The sequence below is a fragment of the Triticum dicoccoides genome, chromosome 3B (genome assembly GCF_002162155.2).
Source record: "Triticum dicoccoides isolate Atlit2015 ecotype Zavitan chromosome 3B, WEW_v2.0, whole genome shotgun sequence".
Taxonomy (NCBI): domain Eukaryota; kingdom Viridiplantae; phylum Streptophyta; class Magnoliopsida; order Poales; family Poaceae; genus Triticum; species Triticum dicoccoides.
The window spans coordinates 749,984,777-750,011,705 of record NC_041385.1 but is presented as its reverse complement, the minus strand read 5'-3'; positions in this window follow the sequence as shown (position 1 = coordinate 750,011,705).

The window sequence follows — 26,929 nt, the reverse complement described above, 5'->3', positions numbered from 1 at the left end:
TTTCTATGTGTTGTTTGCTTATTTTGATGAATCTATGAGTAGTATCAAAGGGTATGTGAAAGATCGAGGATGTTGCCTAGAGGGGGGGTGAATGGGCGCTTTAAAATAATTACGGTTTAGGCTTGAACAAATGCGGAATAAACCTAACGGTTAATTTGTCAAGCACAAAACCTACAACAACTAGGCTCACCTATGTGCACCAACAACTTATGCTAAGCAAGATAAGCAACTATGTGATAGCAAGATATACGACAAAGAACAATATGGTTATCACAAAGTAAAGTGCATAAGTAAAGGGGATCGGGTAAGAGATAACCGAGGCACGCGGAGACGACGATGTATCCCGAAGTTCACACCCTTGCGGATGCTAATCTCCGTTTGGAGCGGTGTGGAGGCACAATGCTCCCCAAGAAGCCACTAGGGCCACCGTAATCTCCTCACGCCCTTGCACAATGCAAGATGCCGTGATTCCACTAAGGGACCCTTGAGGGCGGTCACCGAACCCGTACAAATGGCAACCCTTGGGGGCGGTCACCGGAACCCGTCAAATTGCTCGGGGCGATCTCCACAACCTAATTGGAGACCCCGACGCTTGCCCGGAGCTTTACACCACAATGATTGAGCTCCGAACACCACCAACCGACTGGGGCGCCCAGGCACCCAAGAGGAACAAGCTCAAGGGAACCAAGCACCCAAGAGTAATAAGCTTCTCAACTTGTAACTTCCACGTATCACCGTGGAGAACTCAAACCGATGCACAAATGCAATGGCAGGGGCACACAGAGTGCCCAAGTCCTTCTCTCTCAAATCCCACCAAAGCAACTAATGCTAGGGAGGAAAATGAGAGGAAGAACAAGAAGGAGAACACCAAGAACTCCAAGAACTAGATCCAAGGGGTTCCCCTCACATAGAGGATAAAGTGATTGGTGGAAATGTGGATCTAGATCTCCTCTCTCTTTTCCCCCCAAAACTAGCAAGAATCCATGGAGGGATTGAGAGATAGCAAGCTCGGAGAAGGTAAACAATGGGGGAAGAAGACCCCCTTTTATAGGAGGGGGAAAATCCAACTGTTACCCCACTGAACATCCCCGCACAGAGCGGTACTACCGCTAGGGAAGGGCGGTACTACCGCTCAACCCAGCGGTACTACTGCACTGCCAGGGCCCTGACCCAGGGCGGTACTACCGCTAGGGAAGAGCAGTATTACCGCTTAGGGTGGTACTACCACTCCTACTACCTCCCTTAGTGCCGCAAAACCCGACACGAAAAACTTCGTTCGAGAATCGAGGCGGAAGTAGCCCAGACACACAGCGGTACTACGGCCGAAAATCCCAAGCGGTACTACCGCTCTGAGAGCGGTACTACCGCTGGGGAGCTTCGGCGGTACTACCGCTGGGGCCAACCTTATGCCTCAACCACGAAAACAAAGAATACTCCAAGGAAAACCAAAACTGCCATAACTTCTTCATATGAGCTCTGAATTGAGCAAACTCAAGCTTGTTGGATAGAGCAAGACGAGTAGCATCAAAACAGGGGAGGTATGCTTAGAAAACAAAGGAGTGAAACCTCCAACCGAGAAGAACCGGCATACCCTCCAACATCGAAAACATCATAGAAGATGCATGAGAACTCCGTTTTCGATGAACTCGAGCTTGTCATAAAAATGACCATAAGCTCCAAATCTCACAAGAAGAAGAACCAAACAAGAACCAAAAAGATGATGCAAGGATGCAATGGTTTGAGGTCTCTACGAATGATACGATCAAGCAATTCATCAAGAGCCCCCCTTGATAGTACGGCAATCAATCCTATAACCCGGTCTCCCACAACTACCGTGAGACTGGTAAAATAGAAAACCTATCAAGGGCAAACCTTTGCCTTGCACATGATCCACTTAGCTAGATGATGATGATCTTCTCCTCCTCAAGATGGACCACCTTTCTTGATTGCTTTGGCTCGATGAAGACTAGAGATTGCTCCCTCATACTCCACTATGGGTGAGTCACTCTTCTGCACATCTTCACAAGTCCATTGTCGCCACAATGGACGGCAAGCTTCAAGCATATGATCTCTTTGTGATGATCCTACTTGAACTTGCACACCGCAACCTAACCCCACAAAGAACTCTCACGAAGACCATGGGTTAGTACACAAAGCGTAATTGACCATGCTTACCATACCATGGGATCGCTTGATCCCTCTCGGTACATCTTCTATGCTTTCTGTGTTGATCAACTTGATTCATTCTTTGACTTAGTCTTGATCAACCTTGAATCTTTCCAACTCTCTTCATTTGGATGATGTCTTGAAGGTAAACATGAATGATCACACAATCTTCTTCTTCAAGACATGCTTGCAATAAGCTCAACACTCACATGACCAATCTTTGGATAATTCCTTAATAGCACCTTGGTCAACTCATAAACTCCTTGAAACCAACACATGGAATTCAAGAAAAGCCTATGGACAGATCCTTCAAATATAACTCAAGACAACCATTAGTCCATAGAGATTGTCATCAATTACCAAAACCAAACATGGGGGCACCGCATGTTCTTTTAGTATGAACCATAGATAAGTTGGAATACAGTAGATATTACACCAATATGAATTTAAAATGAGTTCATTACAGAACCTAAGTGGTGGTTTTATTTTCTTATACTAATGGAACTTATGAGATTTCCTGTTGAGTTTTGTGTTGTGAACTTTTCAAGTTTTGGGTAAAGATTTGATGGACTATGGAATAAGGAGTGGCAAGAGCCTAAGCTTGGGGATTCCCATGGCACCCCAAGATATTCAAGAATAGCCAAAAGCATAAGCTTGTGGATGCCCCCGGAAGGCATCCCCTCTTTCGTCTTCGTCTATCGGTAACTTTACTTGGAGCTATATTTTTATTCACCACATGATATGTGTTTTTCTTGGAGCGTCATTTTCTTTTGTTAGTATTTTCTTGCTGTTATTTATAATAATTTTTTGCATCTATATTTTCAATAAAAATGTCAAGGATAGCCTTTACCTTGCTTATTTTTTCAGTATACATGTTGTTGTTTCAAAACAGAAAGTTTACCGTTGTTGCAAAAAATCCCTAGAAAACTCAGAGAATGATATAATGTTGAAACTTTTTGCATATTGAGATCTGATAATTCTTCTACAGCATAGGAGTTTTTCTCATAATTTTTGGAGTTAGGGAAGTATGATGAATCTTGCATTCTTTACAGACTATACTGTTTTGGCAGATTGCTGTTATGTTTGCATATGTTTGCTTGTTTAATGATTCTATTTGAGGATAGGAGTATTAAATATGCAGAGACATTTAGTATGCAATGTTGAATAATAATTTTAGTGATTTGTTACAGTATAAAATGATAAGGTTTTTGCATTGGTTTATACTAACTTATCTCACGAGTTCTTGTTGAGTTTGGTGTGGATGAAGCTTTCGAGATTTAGGAAACCGAGATATAAAAGGAATTAAGGAGACACAAAAGCTCAAGCTTGGGGATGCCCAAGGCACCCCAAGATAATATTTCAACAGTCTCAAGCATCCAAGCTTGGGGATGCCCCGGTAGGCATCCCACCTTTCTTCTTCAACAATTATCGGTTAGTATCGGTTGAGCCTAAGTTTTTGCTTCTTCACATGAGTTGTGCTATCCTTGCAATGTCATTTTATTTTGCTTTGCTTGATGTTTGAATAAAATACCAAGATCTGAAATTCTTAAATGAGAGAGGGTCTTCACATAGTTACACAATTATTTAGCTACTCATTGATCTTCACTTATATCTTTTTGGAGTAGTTTGTCATTTACTCGTGTGCTTCACTTATATCCTATGAGTAAATGGTTGAATGAGTTGAATGTCATAAATCTGAAATTATATATGTTTCATTTGCTTTTCCCATGGGTAGTAATGACTTCACATCTAAGAAGTAGAGGTGGTAAATTTATTGAAAGTTAGCAAGCATTGTATTGGTCACTTGAACAATTCACGAAAGAATATTGAAGGAAGAGAGATTTCACATATAAATATACTATCTTAGACATCTTCTATGATTGTGAGCCCCATTAATTATTTTCAAACCTGAGAAAATTAGTTGAAGTTGGACAAGGAAGACAACGTAATGAGTTATGCTTGGGTATATTTGTATAGAAGTTATATTGTTATAGATCCTCCAACATGTGTGCTTGCTTTTTAGAATCCTTTGCTAGCCAAAATATCTGTACTAAGTAGGAATACTGCTTGTGCATCCAAATCCCTTGAACCAAGTTTCTTCCATGAGTGTCCACCATACCTACCTATATGCGGTATTTACCTGCCGTTCCAAGTAAATTTGCATGTGCCAAACTCTAAACCTTCAAATAATAATCTGTTTTGTATGCCCGAATCGCTCATGTAGCGACTAGGGGCTGCCAGTATCATCCATGCTAGGTGGGTTATTCTCAAGATGAGTGGAATCCGCTCATCATTCACGAGAAAAATGGCTGGTAACCAGGATGCCCAGTCCCATGATCAAAAAGATCAACGCAAAACAAAATAACTAAAACAAAACTCCCCCAGGACTATTGTTGGTATGGACGGTACCCCGTTGTTTCGGATGGCCGTGGAGTGTGATTGTTGGTGGAGGGGGAGTAAAAAAATTACCATTCTGTTTGGGAACCGCCTATAATGTATGTAGTATGGAAGATATTGGGAACTCTTGGTTGTTATGTTGATAATGAGATCATACCTCTCAAAATTATTTTCATCTCTATTTCAAAATCAAGCTCTGGCACCTCTACAAATCCCTGTTTCCCTCTGCGAAGGGCCTATCTTTTACTTTTATGCAAGAGTCAGTAGTATTCCTTCTCATTCCTGCCTACTCTTTAGTTGGCAAGCATCGTGTGTTGGGGAAAGATCTAAGCATATATGGCCATGCAAATATATTTGATCATGAATTATTATTGTTGAAAATTATCTATATGATAAGTGAGTTGGGAGGCGAAACACTAAGCCCCTATCTTCCTCTATGTTCGATGGATGCTATTTGTTCTAAGAATATGCTTTGAGTGGTAGCAATCATGGAAGACTATATGATAGTTGAGTATGTGGGATTTGCTAATTCAAAGCTCTGACATAGACCCTTCGTGAAAATAAGATGAATTGTAATTGTTTGATGACTGAGAATGAAGTTTGCTAGTTTTCTAGGAAGTTTATGGTCTATGCTTTAACATGTGAATAGCTTGTTACTTGATCTTGAGAAGTTTTATGAGATGAACTACTGTTATGACATATAATCATGCTAGAAAAGGTCATTAAAATTATCATTGATCAAACTTGTGCACCTGCTAGCATTCACATTTCATAAAATCTTTCTTTTATCATTTACCTACTCGAGGACGAGCAGGAGTTAAGCTTGGGGATGCTGATACGTCTCCAACGTATCTATAATTTATGAAGCATTCATGCTATTATATTATCTGTTTTGGATGTTTTTTGGATTTACTAAGAACATTTATATTATTTTTGGGACTAACCTATTAACCGGAGGCCCAACCCATATTCCTGTTTTCTTGCCTATTTCAGTGTTTCGAAGAAAAGGAATATCAAATGGAGTCCAAACGGAATGAAACCTTCGGGAGCGTTATTTTTGGAACGGATGTGATCCAGGAGACTTGGAGTTGAAGTCAAGGAAGCTTCGAGGTGGCAACGAGGGTGGGGGCACCCCCTCCCTACTGGGCGCGCCCCCTATCTCGTGGGCCCCTCGAGCGTCCCCCGACAGACTTCTTTCGCCTATATATTCCCATATACCCTAAAAACATCTAAGCAAACAATAGATCGGGAGTTCCACCACCGCAAGCCCCTCTAGCCACCAAAAACTTCTCGAGAGCCTGTTCCGACACCCTGCCGGAGGGGGAACCCATCACCGGTGTCCATATTCATCATCCCGGCGCTATCCATGACGAGGAGGGAGTACTTCACTCTCGGGGCTGAGGGTATGTACCAGTAGATATGTGTTTGATCTCTCTCTCTCGTGTTCTCTCTATGGCACGATCTTGATGTATCGCGAGTGTCGGTGTCAAAACCGGCGGATCTCGGGTAGGGGGTCCCGAACTGTGCGTCTAGGCGGATGGTAACAGGAGACAAGGGACACGATGTTTTACCCAGGTTCGGGCCCTCTTGATGGAGGTAAAACCCTACGTCCTGCTTGATTAATATTGATGATGTGTGTTACAAGAGTGGATCTACCACGAGATCAAGGAGGCTAAACCCTAGAAGCTAGCCTATGGTATGATTGTTGTTCGTCCTATGGACTAAAGCCATCCGGTTTATATAGACACCGGAGAGGGCTAGGGTTACACAAAGTCGGTTACAATGGTAGGAGATCTACATATCCGTATCGCCAAGCTTGCCTTCCACGCCAAGGAAAGTCCCATCCGGACACGGGACGAAGTCTTCAATCTTGTATCTTCATAATCTTGGAGTCCGGCCAACCATGATAATTCGGCTATCCAGACACCCCCTAGTCCGGGACTCCCTCAGTAGCCCCCGAACCGGGCTTCAGCGACGACGAGTCCGGCGCGTATATTGTCTTCGGCGTTGCAAGGCGGGTTCTCCTTCAAACTTCATGTTCCTGTCAAATAGTGTCCCGCTTCCTTATAAATGTTGCGCTCCTTGGCTTCTACGCCCAATAATGGCCTTCTTCCATGTGTCGTATGAATGCGAAAGCTAGGGTATTTTTACACTTTACCCCCTAGCCGTGCGAACGAGCCGCCTATAAGAGAGGCGAGGATCTAGATCCAGCTCACACCATCCTCCATCTGCAAGCTCTCATCGAAGCGCCTCTAACAAAAATCCATTCTATCATGGATAGTCGACGCGGCTCCTCCTCTCGCGCTCCTAGCCCTAAGCCAGGAGATTGGGGGAGATGCTCAGTTCCACACAGTGAGCTAGTTGCGCTCCAAACCGAGGGATATCTTCCCCCAGCTTCCATGGTTCCGGTTCGAGCCGGACTGGCCACCTTCAGGGGTGGAAAGCAGGCGGAGAGTGTCCCCAACCCTTCCAAAGGAGAGCGGGTATGCTTCGTCCCTTATCTAATAAGGGGACTCGGATTTCCCATACATCCGTTTCTCCGGGGGCTCCTGGAGTTCTACGGACTCCAGCTTCACCACCTCACACCTTCCTCCATTTTGCACATCGCAGGCTTTGTAGCTCTTTGCGAGCTGTTCCTGGGCATTGAGCCCCATTTTGCGTTGTGGAAGAGATTGTTTTGCCTCATACCCCGTTCTTACGAGGGGTCGATATATCAAGTGGGCGGAGCCGAAATATGGCGCATTGCCGGGACCGGATATCTATCCGGCACCCCGAAGAAGGCGTCCGAAGACTGGCCTTCGGAATGGTTCTACATGGAGGACGCCCCTCTGCCGGACCCAGTTCAGATCGGCCTCCCGGAGTTCAGCAATGCTCCCTTGAAGAAACGCCTGAGTTGGCGCCCGCGGAGCCCTCAACGAGAGGATGATGGGAGCGTCCATTATCTGATGGGCCGGATTAGGTTACTGGCCCATTCCGGATTGACCATGATGCCACGTGCATTATGCGAGGGGTGCAGCCACTCCAATATAGGGGCCACCCTATGTGGGATTTCAACGGGGAAGATGACGCCACCCGTCATGGCCGCAGAGGGCCGGGCTCGGCAGCCGATCTGGCAAAGATCCTGTCCGGCTTGTACAAGGGGGAGGAGGAGGACTTCCTCCGCACGAATCCACTGAATGGATTCTCCATGAATAACCCTCGGAGCTGGGTAAGCGGACGTTTATCTACCCAATCCATACTTCCAAAGTCAAGTATCTTACTTCGTGATTTCGACGCAGGAGCTGTGCCGGGACGTGGAGGGCATACAAAGCCTAACTCCACAGCCCGAGGATCCGGAACGATCCCTTGATCCGGCCTCCGAAGAGGATCCGGACATAAAGGTGGAGCTGATCGACGGGGTGTTCCACCAACTTAGCGTGGACAATGCCCTAGTCGCCATTACGGCTGACTACCCCGGTTTGTTTCCGGCCTCCCATGTGACTACGACCGAGGTCTTGACACCATCATTTGATCCATGCTCAATTCTGACCATCCTATACTGATGGTGCATCGCAGGAGGTGCCTTTGAGGCGGGAAGCCGAACCTGCGGCGGCTGACCAGCAAGGGTCAATTCGGCCCAGCAGGCGGAAGAGGAGTGCGACGCAAATAGAAACGTCGCCGCAACGGTACGGCGCACCGCTGTTTTTAAGGGAAGGATCCCTAGGAGGTATATTAATGCTCATAACTTTTTCCAGGAGAAAGAGCGCTCGCCGGACAGTGTCCGGAGAGGTTGCCAATCAAGCCTCCGCCAGCCATGCTCCATCGCGTGGTCCGGAAGTGGAGGCGAACACAAGGCAAGAGCCAGATGCTCCTCCGAAGGAGGATGCCGATAGGCTGTCCGCCACCCGGTCTGAGGTGGAGAGCGCCATGAATCACAGGCGTCGCCGGACAGTTCTTCATGACGTGTGTTTCTCCCTGGAGGCATTGAATGCCTTTGATGCGGGAAACGCGCACCTCCGTGCTGCTCAAGATGGTTTAACCAGAGCCACGGAGCAGTATGTGAAGGATATACGGGTAAGTAATTTTAATAGTTATATATGCTAGTAGCCCCGGAGACTTAAAATAGTTAAAATAACTGATTTAAGGATCATTTATTATGCAAGATCTTACGGAGAAGAATACCCACCTGTCCCAGGAGCTCCAAGAGTGCAAGGCCCAACTTGAGGCCGCACTGGCCGCCACAGGGGGAGCCACAGAGAACCCCGCTGGTAATACGTACTTCGAAAAGATAAGTAGTTAACAAAGTGCGGCGTGTGCATAAATCTGACAATAATATTGCAGAGGGCGCTGGACTAGATCCGGACAAGCAACAGCTACTGCGTCAGCTAAAGGCCGGCGAGAGGGTGCTTATGAAGGTGCAACGGGAGAGGAACAAGCTCCAAGATGCCCACACCCAGCTAGGAGAAGAGCTGAAAGGTGTTCGGGCCCATCTGTCTGGCTCCGTGAAGGAGAATCAGCGGCTTCGTCGCGGCATTTATAGTAAGTGCTTGAGCAAATTCCTTTGAAAAGAAGAATTCAGCGAGGAAGTCGATTGACAGAAATGTGTCTTTAGGTGTGCTCACAGGTCGCCCTGCGGAGGAAATGCCCGGTTCAATGGGTGACCAACTTCCCGAGCTGGTGCAATTGCTCGAACGTGTTCGGCAGGCGATGAGTGGCGTCGTTCAGGCCTTATGGCTTTCCATCTCCCTACCTGAGGGCCTTGGGGGGCTCGCTGAGAAGCTTCAGGGAGTACAGCGACGTCTCCGTCTATGGAAGATATCGGCCTGCCGTCAAGGCGCCAGGGAGGCCTGGACCATGGTGAAGACGCGGTACCCGAAGGCTGACCCAAACCACATGGCCGAGGTCGGACCTGTGGGGCCTGATGGAAAGGAGATCCCTGTGAGCTTGATGTACGGCCAAGTAGAGCTGGCCGCGAAATATTCCCAACAGGACTGTAAATTAGATAGCCTGTTAGATGGGATTGAAGAGGAGTACAATCAGTCAGTTTGACAATGTAATTTAAAATGACATGTAAAATGCCTTCTAGCCGGATTGTAGATCGTTTGTCTTTATGGACCTTTTCGCTTCAACCTCGGGACCCAACAGTCCGGAGTGTGTCCGAATACCCTTACGGTTATAAAAGAACCGGGGCATGCGTGGAGACAAGGTGTCGGGGTCATAATCGCTTTATCAGACAAGTGCCCAACTAGCTATGTTATATTACATGGTTAGTAAGAAACATCTTCCAGGGAGAATAGTTCCGTTAAGGGTTCCTTTCCCTGGGAGGCATGCCCTAAAGTGCATGTCCGGACTGCGAAAATAGCAGAAAAAGCATCTGGGGGCAGATAAATAAGTAAGTAAGAAATCATCTTTCAAGTCACCGACCGAATATTCTCTTAAGAACGCTAGCTTTCGGCTTCACCCAGTCTGAGGTACACATCCGGCTGACCCGGCAGTAACAATCGCAGAGGTGCTCCCTTTACCTCCTAGCCGAACAATCGGGAACGTAGGGGTAAGCACAGGAGCCAGACAACCCAGCTTGGCCAAAACTTAAGTCATATCGATGCATATAATGGTGAATAAAAGGTACATGCGGAAGTATAACACATGTGTTGGGCATGAAGCCCGTATAAATAAGCTTCTGTTAAAGAAGCCCCCAGGTATAATGAGTGCTAGGAGCACATCAAGTGTGTGCGAATCAATGCGCAAATTAGCCTATAAAAGGTATTGAAAAAAAAGGTGGGAAGAAGGAGGGGGACAAGAGACAGTGAAAATGTAAAAAGGTGGACGGAGGAGTGAGACGAACTCTGAGTCCGGCGTTAGGCGTAGAATCTTCGGAGACGGGCTGCGTTCCATGGGTTCGGCTCGAGTCGATTGTCAGATGCGTTACGTAGACGGTATGCTCTGCTGGTCAGGACTTGGTCGATGATGAAGGGACCTTCCCACTTGGGCTTAAGTTTGTCCTTTTTCTTGTCCGGCAGGCGTAGAACAAGTTCGCCAACATTGTAAGTTTTGGCCCGTACTTCTCTGCTTTGATACCTTCGAGCCTGCTGCTGATAGAATGCGGAACGAGCTTTTGCCACGTCCCGCTCCTCTTCTAAGGCGTCCAAACTGTCCTGCCGATCCAACTCGGCTTCTCTTTCTTCGTACATGCGCACGCGAGGTGAGTCGTGAATTATATCGCAGGGCAGAACTGCCTCTGCGCCATACACCATAAAAAATGGTGTGAATCCGGTAGTTCGGTTTGGCGTGGTCCGCAGCCCCCAGAGTACAGAGTCGAGCTCCTCTACCCAGTGCGTGTTAGATTCCTTGAGGGACCGCACTAGTCTGGGTTTGATGCCGCTCATGATTAGACCATTTGCTCGCTCGACTTGACCGTTAGTTTGGGGGTGATAGACTGAAGCGTAGTCGAGCTTGATGCCCATGTTTTTGCACCAGAGTTTAACCTCGTCGGCCGTGAAATTTGTGCCGTTATCAGTGATGATGCTGTGGGGGACGCCAAAACGGTGTACTACCCCGGATATGAAGTCTATCACAGGTCCGGATTCTGCCGTTTTAACCGGCTTGGCCTCAATCCATTTGGTGAATTTTTCCACCATGACCAATAAGTATTTGTGCTTGCGGGTTCCCCCTTTAAGGGGTCCAACCATGTCAAGCCCCCCAGACCGCGAACGGCCAGGTGATGGGTATAGTTTTGAGGGCGGTGGGTGGCATGTGGCTCTGATTAGCAAAGAGCTGGCAACCAACGCATCGTTGGACTAAGTCCTGAGCATCTGCCCGGGCTGTCGGCCAATAAAATCCTGTACGGAAGGCCTTGCCTACAAGGGCCCGGGCTGCAGCGTGGTGCCCGCCGAGTTCGGCGTGAATTTCAGCCAGGAGATTTCGCCCTTCCTCTTCGGAGATACACCTTTGAAGGACTCCGGTTGTGCTTTTTTTATAAAGTTCTCCCTCATGGACCTTGTAGGCTTTAGATCGCCGAACTATGCAGCGGGCCTCATTTTGGTCTTCGAGAAGTTCCTGCCTGATTAAGTAGGCTAGGAATGGTTCCGTCCACGGGGCAACTACTGCCATTATTTCGTGGGCTGAAGGTGTTATTTCATTGGCTGAGCCGCCGATTGTGTCAGAGTGGTCTGAGTTAGGTGATGCAGCTGGCTCCGGATTGTTATTTCCGGACTCCTCTTCCCATAATACGGATGGCTTCAAGAGTCGTTCCAAGAATATGTTTGGAGGGACGGCGTCGCGTTTTGCACCGATGCATGCCAACACGTCTGCTGCCTGGTTATTATCCCAGGCTACATGGTGGAATTCGAGTCCTTCGAACCGAGATGACATTTTTAGGATGGCGTTGAGGTAAGCTGCCATTTTCGGATCTTTGGCGTCAAAGTCTCCATTTACTTGGGATATTGCAAGGTTTGAATCCCCGCGCACCTCTAGGCGTTGAATGTCCATGGAGATTGCCATCCGGAGGCCATGTAGAAGGGCCTCGTATTCGGCTGTGTTGTTGGAGTCCATGTACATTATTTGAAGTACGTATTGGACTGTGTCTCCAGTTGGGGACGTCAAGACGACGCCACCCCCCAAGCTGGCCAACATTTTGGATCCGTCGAAATGCATGATCCAATTGGAGTACGCGCCGTACTCTTTAGGGAGTTCGGCTTCGGTCCATTCGGCGACGAAGTCAGCCAGAACTTGCGACTTTATAGATCGCCGTGGTTTGTAGGTTATGTCAAATGGTAAGAGCTCAATGGCCCATTTTGCAATCCTGCCTGTTGCATCGCGATTGTTTATAATATCGTTGAGAGGTACTTTGGAGGCCACCGTTATGGAACACTCTTGAAAGTAGTGTCGCAGCTTCCGGGATGCCATGAACACCGCATACGCTATCTTTTGATAATGTGGGTACCGGGACTTGCATGCGGTTAAGACAGTGGATATGTAGTACACTGGTTTTTGAAGAGGGAATTTGTGCCCTTCTGTTTCTCGTTCGACGACGAGTACCGCGCTGACAACTTGATGTGTTGCTGTGATATATAATAACATAGGTTCGCCCAGGTTGGGCGCGGCTAGGACCGGATTTGTTGCTAGTATGGCCTTGATTTCTTCGAGTTTGGCCATGGCAGCATCCGTCCATTCGAAGTGTTCGGTGCGCCGGAGGAGGCGATAGAGGGGCAGAGCCTTTTCTCCCAAACGGGAGATGAAGCGACTTAGAGACGCTAGGCATCCAGTTAGTTTTTGTATTTGCTTGAGGTCCTTTGGAATATCCAATTGTGACAGAGCTCGGATCTTGGCTGGGTTTGCTTCAATTCCTCTACCGGATACAATGAAGCCCAAGAGCTTTCCGGCTGGTACTCCGAAGACACATTTTTCTGGGTTGAGCTTAATGTCATATGCTCGAAGGTTGTCGAATGTCACCCTCAAGTCGTCTACTAGAGTTTCGACGTGTTTGGTCTTGACGACCACATCGTCTACGTATGCCTCTACTGTTTTGCCTATCTGAGTAGCCAGACATGTCTGAATCATGCGCTGATATGTTGCGCCGGCGTTTTTGAGTCCGAAGGGCATTGTCTTGAAGCAGAATGGCCCATATGGAGTAATGAATGCCATTGCGGCCTGGTCTTTTTCCGCCATCTTGATTTGATGGTATCCGGAGTATGCATCGAGGAAGCACAACGAATCGTGCCCTGCGGTAGCATCGATGATTTGGTCAATGCGAGGGAGAGGGAAAGGGTCCTTTGGACAGGCCTTGTTAAGGTCCTTGAAATCGACGCAGAGGCGCCAGGATTTGCCCTTTTTTCGTACCATTACTAGATTGGCTAGCCAGTCCGGATGTTTTATATCTCTGATGAATCCGGCTTCTAAGAGTTTGGCTAGCTCCTCTCCCATTGCATGTCTTTTGGGTTCGGAAAATCGCTGAAGAGCTTGTTTGACTGGCTTGAATCCTTTTAGGATATTGAGGTTGTGCTCTGCCAGCCTGCGTGGGATTCCTGGCATGCCTGAAGGGTGCCAGGCAAAAATGTCCCAATTTTCCCGAAGGAATTCTCGTAGTGTGGCTTCTACATCAGGATTTAATTGTGCCCCAATGGAGGCCGTCTTTGTGGGGTCCATTGGATGGACCTGAAATTTGACTATTTCGTCTGCTGGTTTAAAAGAGGTGGACTTGGACCTCTTATCGAGTATCACATCGTCCCTATCCACCGTGGAGCGCAGCGCAGTTAGTTCATCTGCCGCTAAGGCTTCGGATAATGCCTCTAGGGCCAGTGCGGCTGTCTTATTTTCAGCGCGGAGTGCTGTATCTGGATCACTGGCAAGCGTGATTATTCCATTGGGTCCGGGCATTTTGAGCTTCATGTACCCGTAATGGGGTATAGCTTGGAAGATTATGAATGCCTCTCACCCTAACAAGGCGTGATATCCGCTGCTGAATGGGGCCACTTGGAATGTGACCTCTTCGGACCTGTAGTTGTCCGGCGAGCCGAACACTACATCTAGCGTGATTTTTCTTGTGCAGCGTACTTCTCGACTAGGGATTATTCCCCTGAAGGTTGTGCTGCTTCGCTCCATGCGGCTCCAGTCAATTTCCATTTTTTGAAGGGTTTCTTCATAGATGAGGTTTAATCCGCTGCGGCCATCCATGAGTACCTTGGTAAGGCGAAAGCCGTCCACTATCGGACTGAGGACCAATGCGGCTGGTGCTCTAGCTGTTCGGAATTTAGGTTCATCGCTCGCATTGAAGGTGATGGCCGTGTTGCTCCATGGATTTGTTGTTGCTACTTGGTAGACTTCGGCGAGGCTGCGGATTGTTCATTTCCGCATGTTATTTGATGCGAAAGTCTTGAAGACTGTTAATACCGTACTGGTACTGCCGAGCTGGTTGCCCGGGGCTAAAAAGCCTTCGCCACTTTTGGCCACCTGCCGTAGTATCCAACATGCTCGAAGGCTATGTGTTGGAGTGGCGCCCTCCGTACTGTGGATTTGCAGGGTCCGTTGAGCCATCCCTCCAGTACGGTTCCATACCCTTTAGGGGGGTTTTGCTTTTTGGTTTTTAACTCAGGTGCTTGAGTATGACGCACCCTTTTATTTCGGACTGGGGTTGTATTCAGGGCCGGATTGTCCCAAAACCTAGTTTTGATTTTCCAGGCACTCTCCATCGCGCAGTATTTTTGTACAATGGTCGCTAGGTCGGCGAAGCGTGTAACTTCGCGACGACTGATGGCGTTTATGATTCCCTTGTCCATGCAATTGTTGCAGAAGATTGAAATCGCGCTTTCTTCACGGCAGTCCTTTATCCTGTTCATGACCAGGAGGAATCTGGCCCAGTAATGATGTACTGTTTCATCGGGCTCTTGCCGTATTTGAGATAGATCGCTTATGTTTGGGTGGGCGGGTGGAATTAAGTTCGGAACCCCGCCCGATCTGAGGCTCAAAGGCCAAGAAGCTTCCGGATTTGGAAGCTTGGTTTGCTGGACGCTTTCCAACAAATCTGGTCTGATGCCTGACTTTAGGTTCAGTATTTGATTAGCGTCCGTCCCTCCGCGGGAATCCGGCATGGAGGGATCGGGAATCCGGACATAGTAGGTTTTTAACATAGAAGAAGAGTCTCCGCATTGTTCCTCTACCACAACAACGTGGTGGGTAACCTGGGGAGAGTTAATTTCTCTGAGATCGGTTTTAAGCCCAATCTGATCGTAGTCGGTAGCGACTCCCAGGGCGGCGATGCGATCCAAGAGCTCGTTTATGGAGGAGAGCTCAATCGGATCTAGCTGCTCGGCGAATTCCGAGCGGAGGTGAAGATCGCTTTTAATGACCTGAGAGGTCATTGCCGGAGCGGTGGCCGAACAGGCGGTCATAAGAAAACCGCCTAGCCGGATAGTTTGGCCGGCGACCAAAGCTCCCTTGACGATGGTGCCATCTTTAAAGACGGGAAAAGGCATCCTTCCTGATGGTGACGGCACAGAGGAACTCTCAATGAAAGCACCAATGTCGGTGTCAAAATCGGCGGATCTCGGGTAGGGGGTCCCGAACTGTGCGTCTAGGCGGATGGTAACACGAGACAAGGGACACGATGTTTTACCCAGGTTCGGGCCCTCTTGATGGAGGTAAAACCCTATGTCCTGCTTGATTAATATTGATGATGTGTGTTACAAGAGTGGATCTACCACGAGATCAAGGAGGCTAAACCCTAGAAGCTAGCCTATGGTATGATTGTTGTTCATCCTATGGACTAAAGCCATCCGGTTTATATAGACACCGGAGAGGGCTAGGGTTACACAAAGTCGGTTACAATGGTAGGAGATCTACATATCCGTATGGCCAAGCTTGCCTTCCACGCCAAGGAAAGTCCCATCCAGACACGGGACGAAGTCTTCAATCTTGTATCTTCATAATCTTGGAGTCCGGCCGACCATGATAATTCGGCTATCCGGACACCCCCTAGTCCGGGACTCCCTCAGCGAGCTTTGCTATTATAGTTGGATCTTATGATGTTTCTCCCCCTCTACTCTCTTGTAATGGGTTGAGTTTTCCCTTTGAAGTTATCTTGTCGGATTGAGTCTTTAAGGATTTGGGAACACTTGATGTATGTCTTGCTGCTTATATGTGGTGACAATAGGATATCACGTGATCCACTTGATGTATGTTTTGGTGATCAACTTGCGGGTTCCGCCCATGAACCTATGCATAGGGGTTGGCACACGTTTTTGTCTTGACTCTCCGGTAGAAACTTTGGGGCACTCTTTGAAGTACTTTGTGTTGGTTGAATAGATAAATATGAGATTGTGTGATGCATATCGTATAATCATGCCCACGGATACTTGAGGTGACAATGGAGTATCTAGGTGACATTAGGGTTTTGGTTGATTTGTGTCTTAAGGTGTTATTCTAGTACGAACTCTATGCCATGGGAGAAGTACTTAGCTTTGGGTTCAATCTTGCGGTCTCCTTACCCAGTGACAGAAAGGGTTGCAAGGCACGTATTGTATTGTTGCCATCGAGAATAAAAAGATGGGTTTTATATCATATTGCTTGAGTTTATCCCTCTACATCATGTCATCTTTCTTAATGCGTTACTCTGTTCTTATGAACTTAATACTCTAGATGCATGCTGGATAGCGGTCGATGTGTGGAGTAATAGTAGTAGATGCAGGAAGGACTCGGTCTACTTGTTGCAGACGTGATGCCTATATACATGATCATGCCTAGATAAACTCATAATTATTCGCTTTTCTATCAATTGCTCGACGGTAATTTGTTCACCCACCGTAATACTTATGCTTTCTTGAGAGAAGCCTCTAGTGAAATCTATGGCCCCCGGGTCTATCTTTTATCATATAAGCTTTCAATCTACTTTTATTTGCCTCTTTACTTTTTGCATCTATATTATAAAATATCAAAAATATATTTATCTTATCATACTATCTCTATCAGATCTCACTTTTGCAAGTGGCCGTGAAGGGATTGACAACCCCTTTATCGCGTTGGTTGCGAGTTCCTTGTTTGTTTGTGTAGGTGCGTGCGACTTTTGAGGAGCCTCCTACTGGATTGATACCTTGGTTCTAGAAAACTGAGGGAAATACTTATGCTACTATTGCTGCATCACCCTTTCCTCTTCAAGGAAAACCAACGCAAGCTCAAGACGTAGCAAGTCACTGCTCCAAGCTGGTGGTGGGACGAGCGCCGCTGAGCAGGGGATCCGGCGGAAAAGAGGTCGGGATGGCCGGATCTGTACATGGAGGAGGGGATCCTGCCGGCGACGGGGGGCAGCGGGTGTGGCAGCGTGACTAGCAGCGGCGGTGAGGGTTTGAGGTGGGAGAATTTGGGGTGAACGAGGGAGCAAAGCGAGAATGATTCGAGAGATGGATGGCTCGGTTCTATACGCTGGCCCAATCGTTTTCCTAGGCAGTGGCAGAATGTCGTAAATACATGGAACTCCAGATTCTGTTAATTCACGAAGCTGGGTTTTCCTCGCTCCGGAAAATTGTACTGCGGCCCATTATAGCTTTGTGATTTCAGCTTCTTGGAGCTAATGCGTTCGGCTTGGTTTCTTAACTGAAGTTTGTGAAGCTGAAGTGGCAGAGGTTTAGAACAAGCCTTAAATGCTTCCTAATTTTCCAATTGATCTTGTCCAGAGGGATACATTTCTTTATGTTGTTCTAGCTACCTCTTGAGCTTGGGTTGGTTTTCCCTTGAAGAGGAAAGGGTGATGCAGCAAAGTAGCGAAAGTATTTCCCTTAGTTTTGAGAACCAAGGTATCAATCCAGTAGGAGACGACGCACAAGTCACCGAATACCTGCACAAACAATCAAGAACCTTGCAACCAACGCGATAAAGGGGTTGTCAATCCCTTCACGGCCACTCGCAAAAATGAGATCTAATAGAGATAATAAAGTAAATATTTTTGGTATTTTTGTTGTATAGATTGGAAAGTAAAGATTGCAAAGTACTAAACAAGATTCAAAAATATGGAAAAGAGATGCAATATAATGGAAAAGAGACCCAGGGGCCATAGGTTTCACTAGTGGCTTCTCTCGAGATAGCATGTATTACGGTGGGTGAACAAATTACTGCCGAGCAATTGATAGAAAATCGCATAATTATGAAGACATCTAAGGCAATGATCATGAACATAGGCATCACGTCCGTGTTAAGTAGATCAAAAGGATTCTGCATCTACTACTATTACTCCACACATCGACGGCTATCTAGCATGCATCTAGAGTATTAAGTTCATAAGAACGGAGTAACGCATTAAGCAAGATGACATGATGTAGGGGGATAAACTCAAGCAATATGATATAAACCCCATCTTTTTATCCTCGATGGCAACAATACAATGCGTGCCTTGTTGCCCCTACTATCACTGGGAAAGGACAGCGCAAGGTTGAACCCAAAGCTAAGCACTTCTCCCATGGCAAGAAAGATCAATCTAGTAGGCCAAACTAAATCGATAATTCGAAGAGACTTGCAAATATATCAAATCATGCATATAAGAATTCAGAGAAGAACCAAATAATATTCATAGATAATCTTTTTCATAAATCCACAATTCATCGGATCTCGGCAAACACACCGCAAAAGAGTATTACATCGAATAGATCTCCAAGAACATCAAGGAGAACTTTGTATTGAGAATCAAAGAGAGACAAGAAGCCATCTAGCTAATAACTATGGACCCGAAGGTCTGTGGTAAACTACTCACGCTTCATCGGAGAGGTAAGGGTGTTGATGTAGAAGCCCTCTGTGATCGAACCCCCCTCCGGCAGATCGCCGAAAAAGGCCCCAAGAGGGGATCTCACAGGTACAGAAGGTTGCGGTGGTGGAAAACTGGTTTCATGGCTCTCTCTGATGTTTCTAGAGTATAAGATTATATAGGCGAAAGAAGTACGTCGGTGGAGCTACGAGGGGTCCACGAGGGTTGGGGCGTGCCCTCCTGCCTCGTGGCCTACTCATTACGTCTCTGACTTCAACTCCAAGCCTTCTGGTTTGCTTTCGGTCCAAGAAAGATCATCGCGAAGGTTTCATTCCATTTGGACTCTGTTTGGTATTCCTGTTCTGCAAAACTCTAAAATAGACAAAAAACAGGAACTGGCACTTGGCCTCTGGTTAATAGGTTAGTCCCAAAAATAATACTATAAAAGACCATATTAAATCCCATTAAACATCCAAAATAGATAATATAATAGCATGGAACAATAAAAAATTATATATACATTGGAGACGTATCAAGCATCCCCAAGCTTAATTTCTGCTCGTCCTCGAGTAGGTAAATAATAAAAACAGAATTTTTTATGTGGAATGCTACCTAGCATACTTACCAATGTAATTTTATTTATTGTGGCATGAATGTTCAGTTCTAAAAGATTCAAGACAACAGTTTAATATTGACATAAAAACAATAATACTTCAAGCATACTAACAAAGCAATCATGTCTTCTCAAAATAATATGGCCAAAGAAAGTTATCCCTACAAAATCATATAGTCTGGTTATGCTCTATCTTCATCAAATAAATTATTTAATCTTGCACAACCCCGATGACAAGCCAAGCAATTGTTTCATAATTTTGATATTCTCAAACTTTTTTCAATTTTCACGCAATACATGAGCGTGAGCCATGGACATATCACTATAGGTGGAATAGAACTGTGGTTGTGGAGAAGACAAAAAAGGAGAAGATAGTCTCACATCATCTAGGCATATCAACGGGCTATGGAGATGCCCATCAATAGATATCAATGTGAGTGAGTAGGGATTGTCATGCAACAGATGCACTAGAGCTATAAGCGTATCAACAAAAGAAACTAAGTGGGTGTGCATCTGATACGTCTCCAACGTATCTATAATTTTTGATTGTTCCATGCTATTATATTACCCGTTTTGGATGTTTATGGGCTTTACTTTACACTTTTATATCATTTTTGGGACTAACCTACTAACCGGAGGCACAGCCCAAATTGCTGTTTTTTTTGCCTATTTCAGTGTTTCGAAGGAAAGGAATATCAAACGGAGTCCAAACGGAATGAAACCTTCGGGAGCGATCTTTTTGGAACAAGCGCAATCCAGGATACTTGGAGTGGACGTCAAGAAGTGAATGAGGCGGCCACGAGGGTGCCCGGTGCGCCCCCCACCCTTGTGGGCCCCTTGAGGCTCCACCAACATACTTCTTCCTCCTATATATATCCATGTACCCCGAAAACATCCAGGAGCACCACAAAAACCTATTTCCACCGCTGCAACCTTCTGTATCCGTGAGATCCCATTTTGGAGCCTTCGTCGGCGCTCTGCCGGAGGGGGAATCGACCATGGAGGGCCTCTACATCATCTCCAAGGCCTCTTCGATGAGTTGTGAGTAGTTTACCACAGACCTTCGGGTCCATAGTTATTAGCTAGATGGCTTCTTCTCTCTCTTTGAATCTCAATACAATGTTCTCCTCGATCTTCTTGTAGATCTATTCGATGTAACTCTTTTTGCGGTGTGTTTGTCGAGATTCGATGAATTGTGGGTTTATGATCAAGTTTATCTATGAGAAATATTTGAATCTCCTCTGAATTCTTTTATGTATGATTGGTTACCTTTGCAAGTCTCTTCGAATTACCAGTTTGGTTTGGCCTACTAGATTGATCTTTCTTGCAATGGGAGAAGTGCTTAGCTTTGGGTTCAATCTTGTGGTGTCCTTTCCCAGTGACAGCAGGGGCAGCAAGGCACGTATTGTATTGTTGCCATCGAGGATAAAAAGATGGGGTTTATGTAATATTGCATGAGTTTATCCCTCTACATCATGTCATCTTTCTTAATGTGTTACTCTGTTCTTCATGAACTTAATACTCTAGATGCAGGCAGGAGTCGGTCGATGTGTGGAGTAATAGTAGAAGATGCAGAATTGTTTTGATCTACTTGTCACGGACGTGATGCTTATATACATGATCATGCCTAGATAATCTCATAACTATGCACTTATCTATCAATTGCTCGACAGTAATTTGTTCACCCACCATAATACTTATGCTATCTTGAGAGAAGCCACTAGTGAAACCTATGGCCCCCGGGTCTATCTTTTATCATATAAGTTTTCCATCTACTTTTATTTGCATCTTTACTTTCCAATCTATATCATAAAAATACCAAAAATATTTATCTTATCTTATTATCTCTATCAGATCTCACTTTTGCAAGTTTTCGTGAAGGGATTGACAACCCCTTTATCGTGTTGGTTGCGAGGTTCTTGTTTGTTTGTGTAGGTGCATGAGACTTTTGAGGAGCCTCCAACTGGATTGATACCTTGGTTCTCAAAAACTAAGGGAAATACTTACGGTACTTTGCTGCATCACCCTTTCCTCTTCAAGGGAAAACCAATGCAATGCTCAAGAGGTAGCAAGAAGGATTTCTGGCGCCGTTGCCGGGGAAGTCTTCGCTCAAGTCAAGACATACCAAGTACCCATCACAAACTCATCTCCCTCGCACTACATTATTTGCCATTTGCCTCTCGTTTTCCTCTCCCCCACTTCACCCTTGCCGTTTTATTCGCCCTCTTTTACCGTTTGCCTTCCGTTACCATGGCCGAATTGAAAAGAACTAAGGGTTCTTTCCAGGGTTTTAGTACCTTGGATAGTCCCTCTATCCTCTCTACGCTCATACATAATGATGCTATGGAAAGACCTGCCGGTGTTACCAATGAGAATAATTTTGATGAAGATGACTCCAAAAATTTTCGTTATTTACTTGATGAGTCTTTAAAAGATGCTTGGGATAGGTTATTAAGGATTCGAGCTAGCTATGTACCACAATATCAAATTGAGATATACTTAAAAAGCTTTTATGTTGGCATACCCGCTTCTTTCAAGCAAGTTCTAGATTCTATTTTTGAAGGAGGTTTTCTTGAAGGGGATTCTATAGATACTTATGAAAAGATGAAAACTATATTTGGGCACCCCATGAATGATAATGTTGAATCAACCACTCTCTTATGCTTTTATCAAAACGAAATTATCAAAGAAATAAAGGCTAGCTTACATGCAAATTTCCATAACGTGCTTAATCTTTCTTCCTCCATTAATGGCAATGTGATTTCCCAAAATAGAAGAATGAATGCTATAGAAAGGAAATTTTCTCTTTTCTTTCTGAATACCAAAGATGGCACCACTTAGATCTATTCTCGCTTTTATGCCTAGCTAGGGGCGTTAAATGATAGCGGTTGTTGGGAGGCAACCCAATTTTCTTTTTGTTCCTTGATTTTTGCTTCTGTTTAGTAATAAATATTTCATCTAGCCTATATTTAGATGTGGTTTTATGTTTTAATTAGTGTTTGTGCCTAATAGAACCTATAGGATAAACTACGGTGATAGTTAATTTGATTCTGCTGAAAAACAGAAATTTTTGCACGCAAGGGAATAATTTTAATAAATCACAGAAACGTTCTTTTGCGTTGATTCTTTTTGAAGTAGATCAATAGACAAATTTCCCAGGACTTCCTATTTTGGTAGGATTTTTGTAGTTCCAGAAGTATTCGAAAGTTACACATTGCTACATATTGTTCTGTTTTTGACAGATTCTGTTTTTCGTGTGTTGTTTGCTTATTTTGATGCATCTATGGCTAGTATCGGGGGGGTATGAACCATAGAGAAGTTGGAATACAGTAGGTTTAACACCAATATAAAGAAAGAATGAGTTCATTACAGTACCTTTTGTGGTGGTTTTTCTTTCTTGCACTAACGGAGCTTATGAGATTTCATGTTGAGTTTTGTGTTGTGAAGTTTTCAAGTTTTGGGTAAAGATTTGATGGACTATGGAATAAGGAGTGTGATACGTCTCCAACGTATCTATAATTTATGAAGCATTCATGTTATTATATTATCTATTTTGGATGTTTTGGGCTTTACTAAGCACTTTTATATTATTTTTGGGACTAACCTATTAACAGGAGGCCCAGCCCATATTGTTGTTTTCTTGCCTATTTCAGTGTTTTGAAGAAAAGGAATATCAAACGGAGTCCAAACGGAATGAAACCTTCAGGAGCGTTATTTTTAGAACGGATATGATCCAGGAGACTTGGAGTTGAAGTCAAGGAAGCTTCGAGGTGGCCACGAGGGTGGGGGGCACCCCCCCCTACTGGGCGCGCCCCCCTGTCTTGTGGGCCCCTCGAGCGTCCCCCGACCGACTTCTTTCACCTATATATTCCCATAGACCTTAGAAACATCAAAGTGAACAATAGATCGGGAGTTCCGCCGCCGCAAGCCTCTGTAGCCACCAAAAACCTCTCGGGAGCCCGTTCTGGCACCCTGCCGGAGGGGGAACCCATCACCGGTGGCCATCTTCATCATCCCGGCTCTATCCATGACGAGGAGGGAGTAGTTCACCCTCGGGGTTGAGGGTATGTACCAGTAGCTATGTGTTTGATCTCTCTCTCTCTCTCTCTCTCTCTCTCTCTCTTGTGTTCTCCCTATGGCACGATCTTGATGTATCGCGAGCTTTGCTATTATAGTTGGATCTTATGATGTTTCTCCCCCTCTACTCTCTTGTAATGGATTGAGTTTTCCCTTTGAAGTTATCTTGTTGGATTGAGTCTTTAAGGATTTGAGAACACTTGATGTATGTCTTGTCGTGCTTATCTGTGGTGACAATGGGATATCATGTGATCCAATTGATGTATGTTTTGGTGATCAACTTGCGGGTTCCGCCCATGAACCTATGCATAGGGGTTGGCACATGTTTTTGTCTTAGCTCTCCCTTAGAAACTTTGGGGCACTCTTTGAAGTACTTTGTGTTGGTTGAATAGATGAATATGAGATTGTGTGATGCATCTCGTATAATCATGCCCACGGATACCTGAGGTGACAATGGAGTATCTAGGTGACATTAGGGTTTTGGTTGATTTGTGTCTTAAGGTGTTATTCTAGTACGAACTCTATGATAGATCAAACGGAAAGGATAGCTTCATGTTATTTTACTACGGACTCTTGAATAGATAGAACAGAAAGGATAACTTTGAGGTGGTTTCGTACCCTACCATAATCTCTTCGTTTGTTCTCCACTATTAGTGGCTTTGGAGTGACTCTTTGTTGAATGTTGAGGGATAGTTATATGATCCAGTTATGTTATTATTGTTGAGAGAACTTGCACTAGTGAAAGTATGAACCCTATGCCTTGTTTCCTACCATTGCAATACCATTTACGCTCACTTTTACCACTTGTTACCTTGCTGTTTTTTTAATTTCAGATTACAAATACTCATATCTACCATCCATATTGCACTTGTATCACCATCTCTTCGCCAAACTAGTGCACCTATACAATTTACCATTATATTAGGTGTGTTGGGGACACAAGAGACTCTTTGTTATTTGGTTGCAGGGTTGCTTGAGAGAGACCATCTTCATCCTACGCCTCCTACAGATTGATAAACCTTAGGTCATCCACTTGAGGGAAATTTGCTACTGTCCTACAAACCTCTGCACTTGGAGGCCCAACAACGTCTACAAGGAGAAGGTTGTGTAGTAGACATCAAGCTCTTTTCTGGCGCCATTGCCGGGGAGGTGAGTGCTTGAAGGAATATCTTTAGATCTTGCAATTGATTCTTTTTGTTTCTTGTTTTATCATTAGTTTAGTTTATAAAAGAAAACTACAAAAAAATAAAATGGAATTGAGTTTGTCTCATACGCTTCGTCTTTTTAATATCTTTCATGAGAATGATGGAAAGGAAAATTGTGCTCAACTGCTAGAAGAAGAATGCATTAAAATGTTTGGTACTAAATCTTTGAATGATGAGCATGATTGCAATGTTGTTAGTATGAACTCTTTGAATATCCATAGTACTAATGATGATTGCACTAGTTATGATGAAAATGTCTCCTATAAGCATGTCGATTTTTGTGGAGAGCATTGGGTTTGCAAGTACATACCAAATAGGGAAAATAGATATTGCAAGAGGCATAAGCATTTAGAAACTAAATGGTTGCAAGAAAGGCTTAATGTTAGTGCTGAAAATTTAAAATATCTCCGTCGTACTTGTGAACTTTGCAATGAACATGGTCATTTAAATCTCCGATGCAAATTGTTTCATGATCGTATCGTGTCCAAAAATTGTGATGATTTGATTTCCCTTGCACATCATAATGAACTTAGTTTGCTTTTGGGTTATGAAGAATTGAAACGTGCAACTAAGCATATTCCAAAATTTAACCTTGAGAATTTTCTTGATATTGATCTAGAGAAGATTTCTTTGTATAGTGCGGTGAATTGCATTGAAAATCCTTATATTGCCAATTACCTAAAGAAAAGAAAGCAAATAGAAGATGAAGAGAATACTAATGAAAGGGAAGAGACTTCCCAATATCCTCCTATTATTTCTTATGATGAATCAGGTAACGAGGAGGAGCTTTCAATTCAACCAATCTCATCAATAAGGAGCTCAAAGAAGAAGGTTGAACCCACACATAATGTGAAGAAGAAAAAGAAAAGAAGGAACAGCAAAGGTAAAAAAAGGTATCCCTCCCAAATTATGTTGCTCCTACTACTCATTGTGATGATGATAATTGCTATACTATTGGTGCTATCCATACTATTAATGATGAGAGTGATTATGCTTATGATATGAAAAGGCCCAAGCTTGGGGAAGCTATGTTTGATGAGGATGACATATTTGAGAATATATTTGCTGAAATTAATGTTTGTCCCAAGATTGGGGATGCTACGTGTAATGAAGATGATATTTTTAGCATCCCAAGTTTTGATATGCAAAGTTGTTATGATGATAGAATGCCTCTTACCTATGATGATTATATTTATTAAAGTGGGTTTGGAAGAGTGTCAACTTTAGGAAGTAATGATCCCACTATTTTGGAGGATGTTGAATCTTATTGTGATGAATGAAAGTGGATTTGGAAGAGTGTCAACTTTATTTAGTGATGATTCCACTATCTTGGAAGAGGTTTCAATCGATTATGATGAGAACAAAGTTGCTACTTATGATGATTATTGTGATGAAACTTAAGCTATAAAAGGTAGTGATGATTATATTTCTAAAACTTGTCATGATTATGATTACCCTTTTTCTTAACATTACTCTTTTAATGTGGAAACAATTTTTAGTATTCGAGTCCCTTATGATACTCCCACTATTCCGAATAAGAAGAATTTTGCTTATGTGGAGAGTAGTAATTTTTCTATGCAAGTAGATCATGAAAAGAATGCTTTAGGTGCTGGTTATATTGTTGAATTCATTCATGATGCTACTGAAATTATTATGAGGGAGGAACATATGCTTGTAGGAATTGCAATAATATTAAGTTTCCTCTCTATGTGTTGAAAATCTTGAAGCTATGCTTGTTTTACCTTCATATGCTAGTTGATTATTGTTCCCATAAGTTGTTTGATCACAAAATCCATATGCATAGGAAGTGGGTTATACTTAAATGTGCTAGTCATATGCTTCATGATGCTCTCGTTATGTTTCAATTCTTATCTTTTAGCATCATTGCCATCATCATGCCTAGCTAGAAAGGCATTAAAGAAAAGCGCTTGTTGGGAGACAACCCAATATTTACCCTTACTGTTTTTGTGTGTCCACATTATTATGCTACTGTAGTAATCATGTTTTATAGCTTTTGTTTCAATAAAGTGCCAAGTAAGGCCTTTAGGATAGCTTACGGTGATAGTTGTGTTGATCTTGCTGAAAATCAGAAACTTTTGCACCCAATAAATTAGTTTTGATAATTCACAGAAACGTGATTTTGATCTGATTCTTTTTGCTCTGGATTGGTACACAAATCGCTCAGACTTTCCTAATTTGGTACGATTTTGGAGTTCCAGAAGTATACGTCTGATACAGATTACTACGGACTGTTCTGTTTTTTGACAG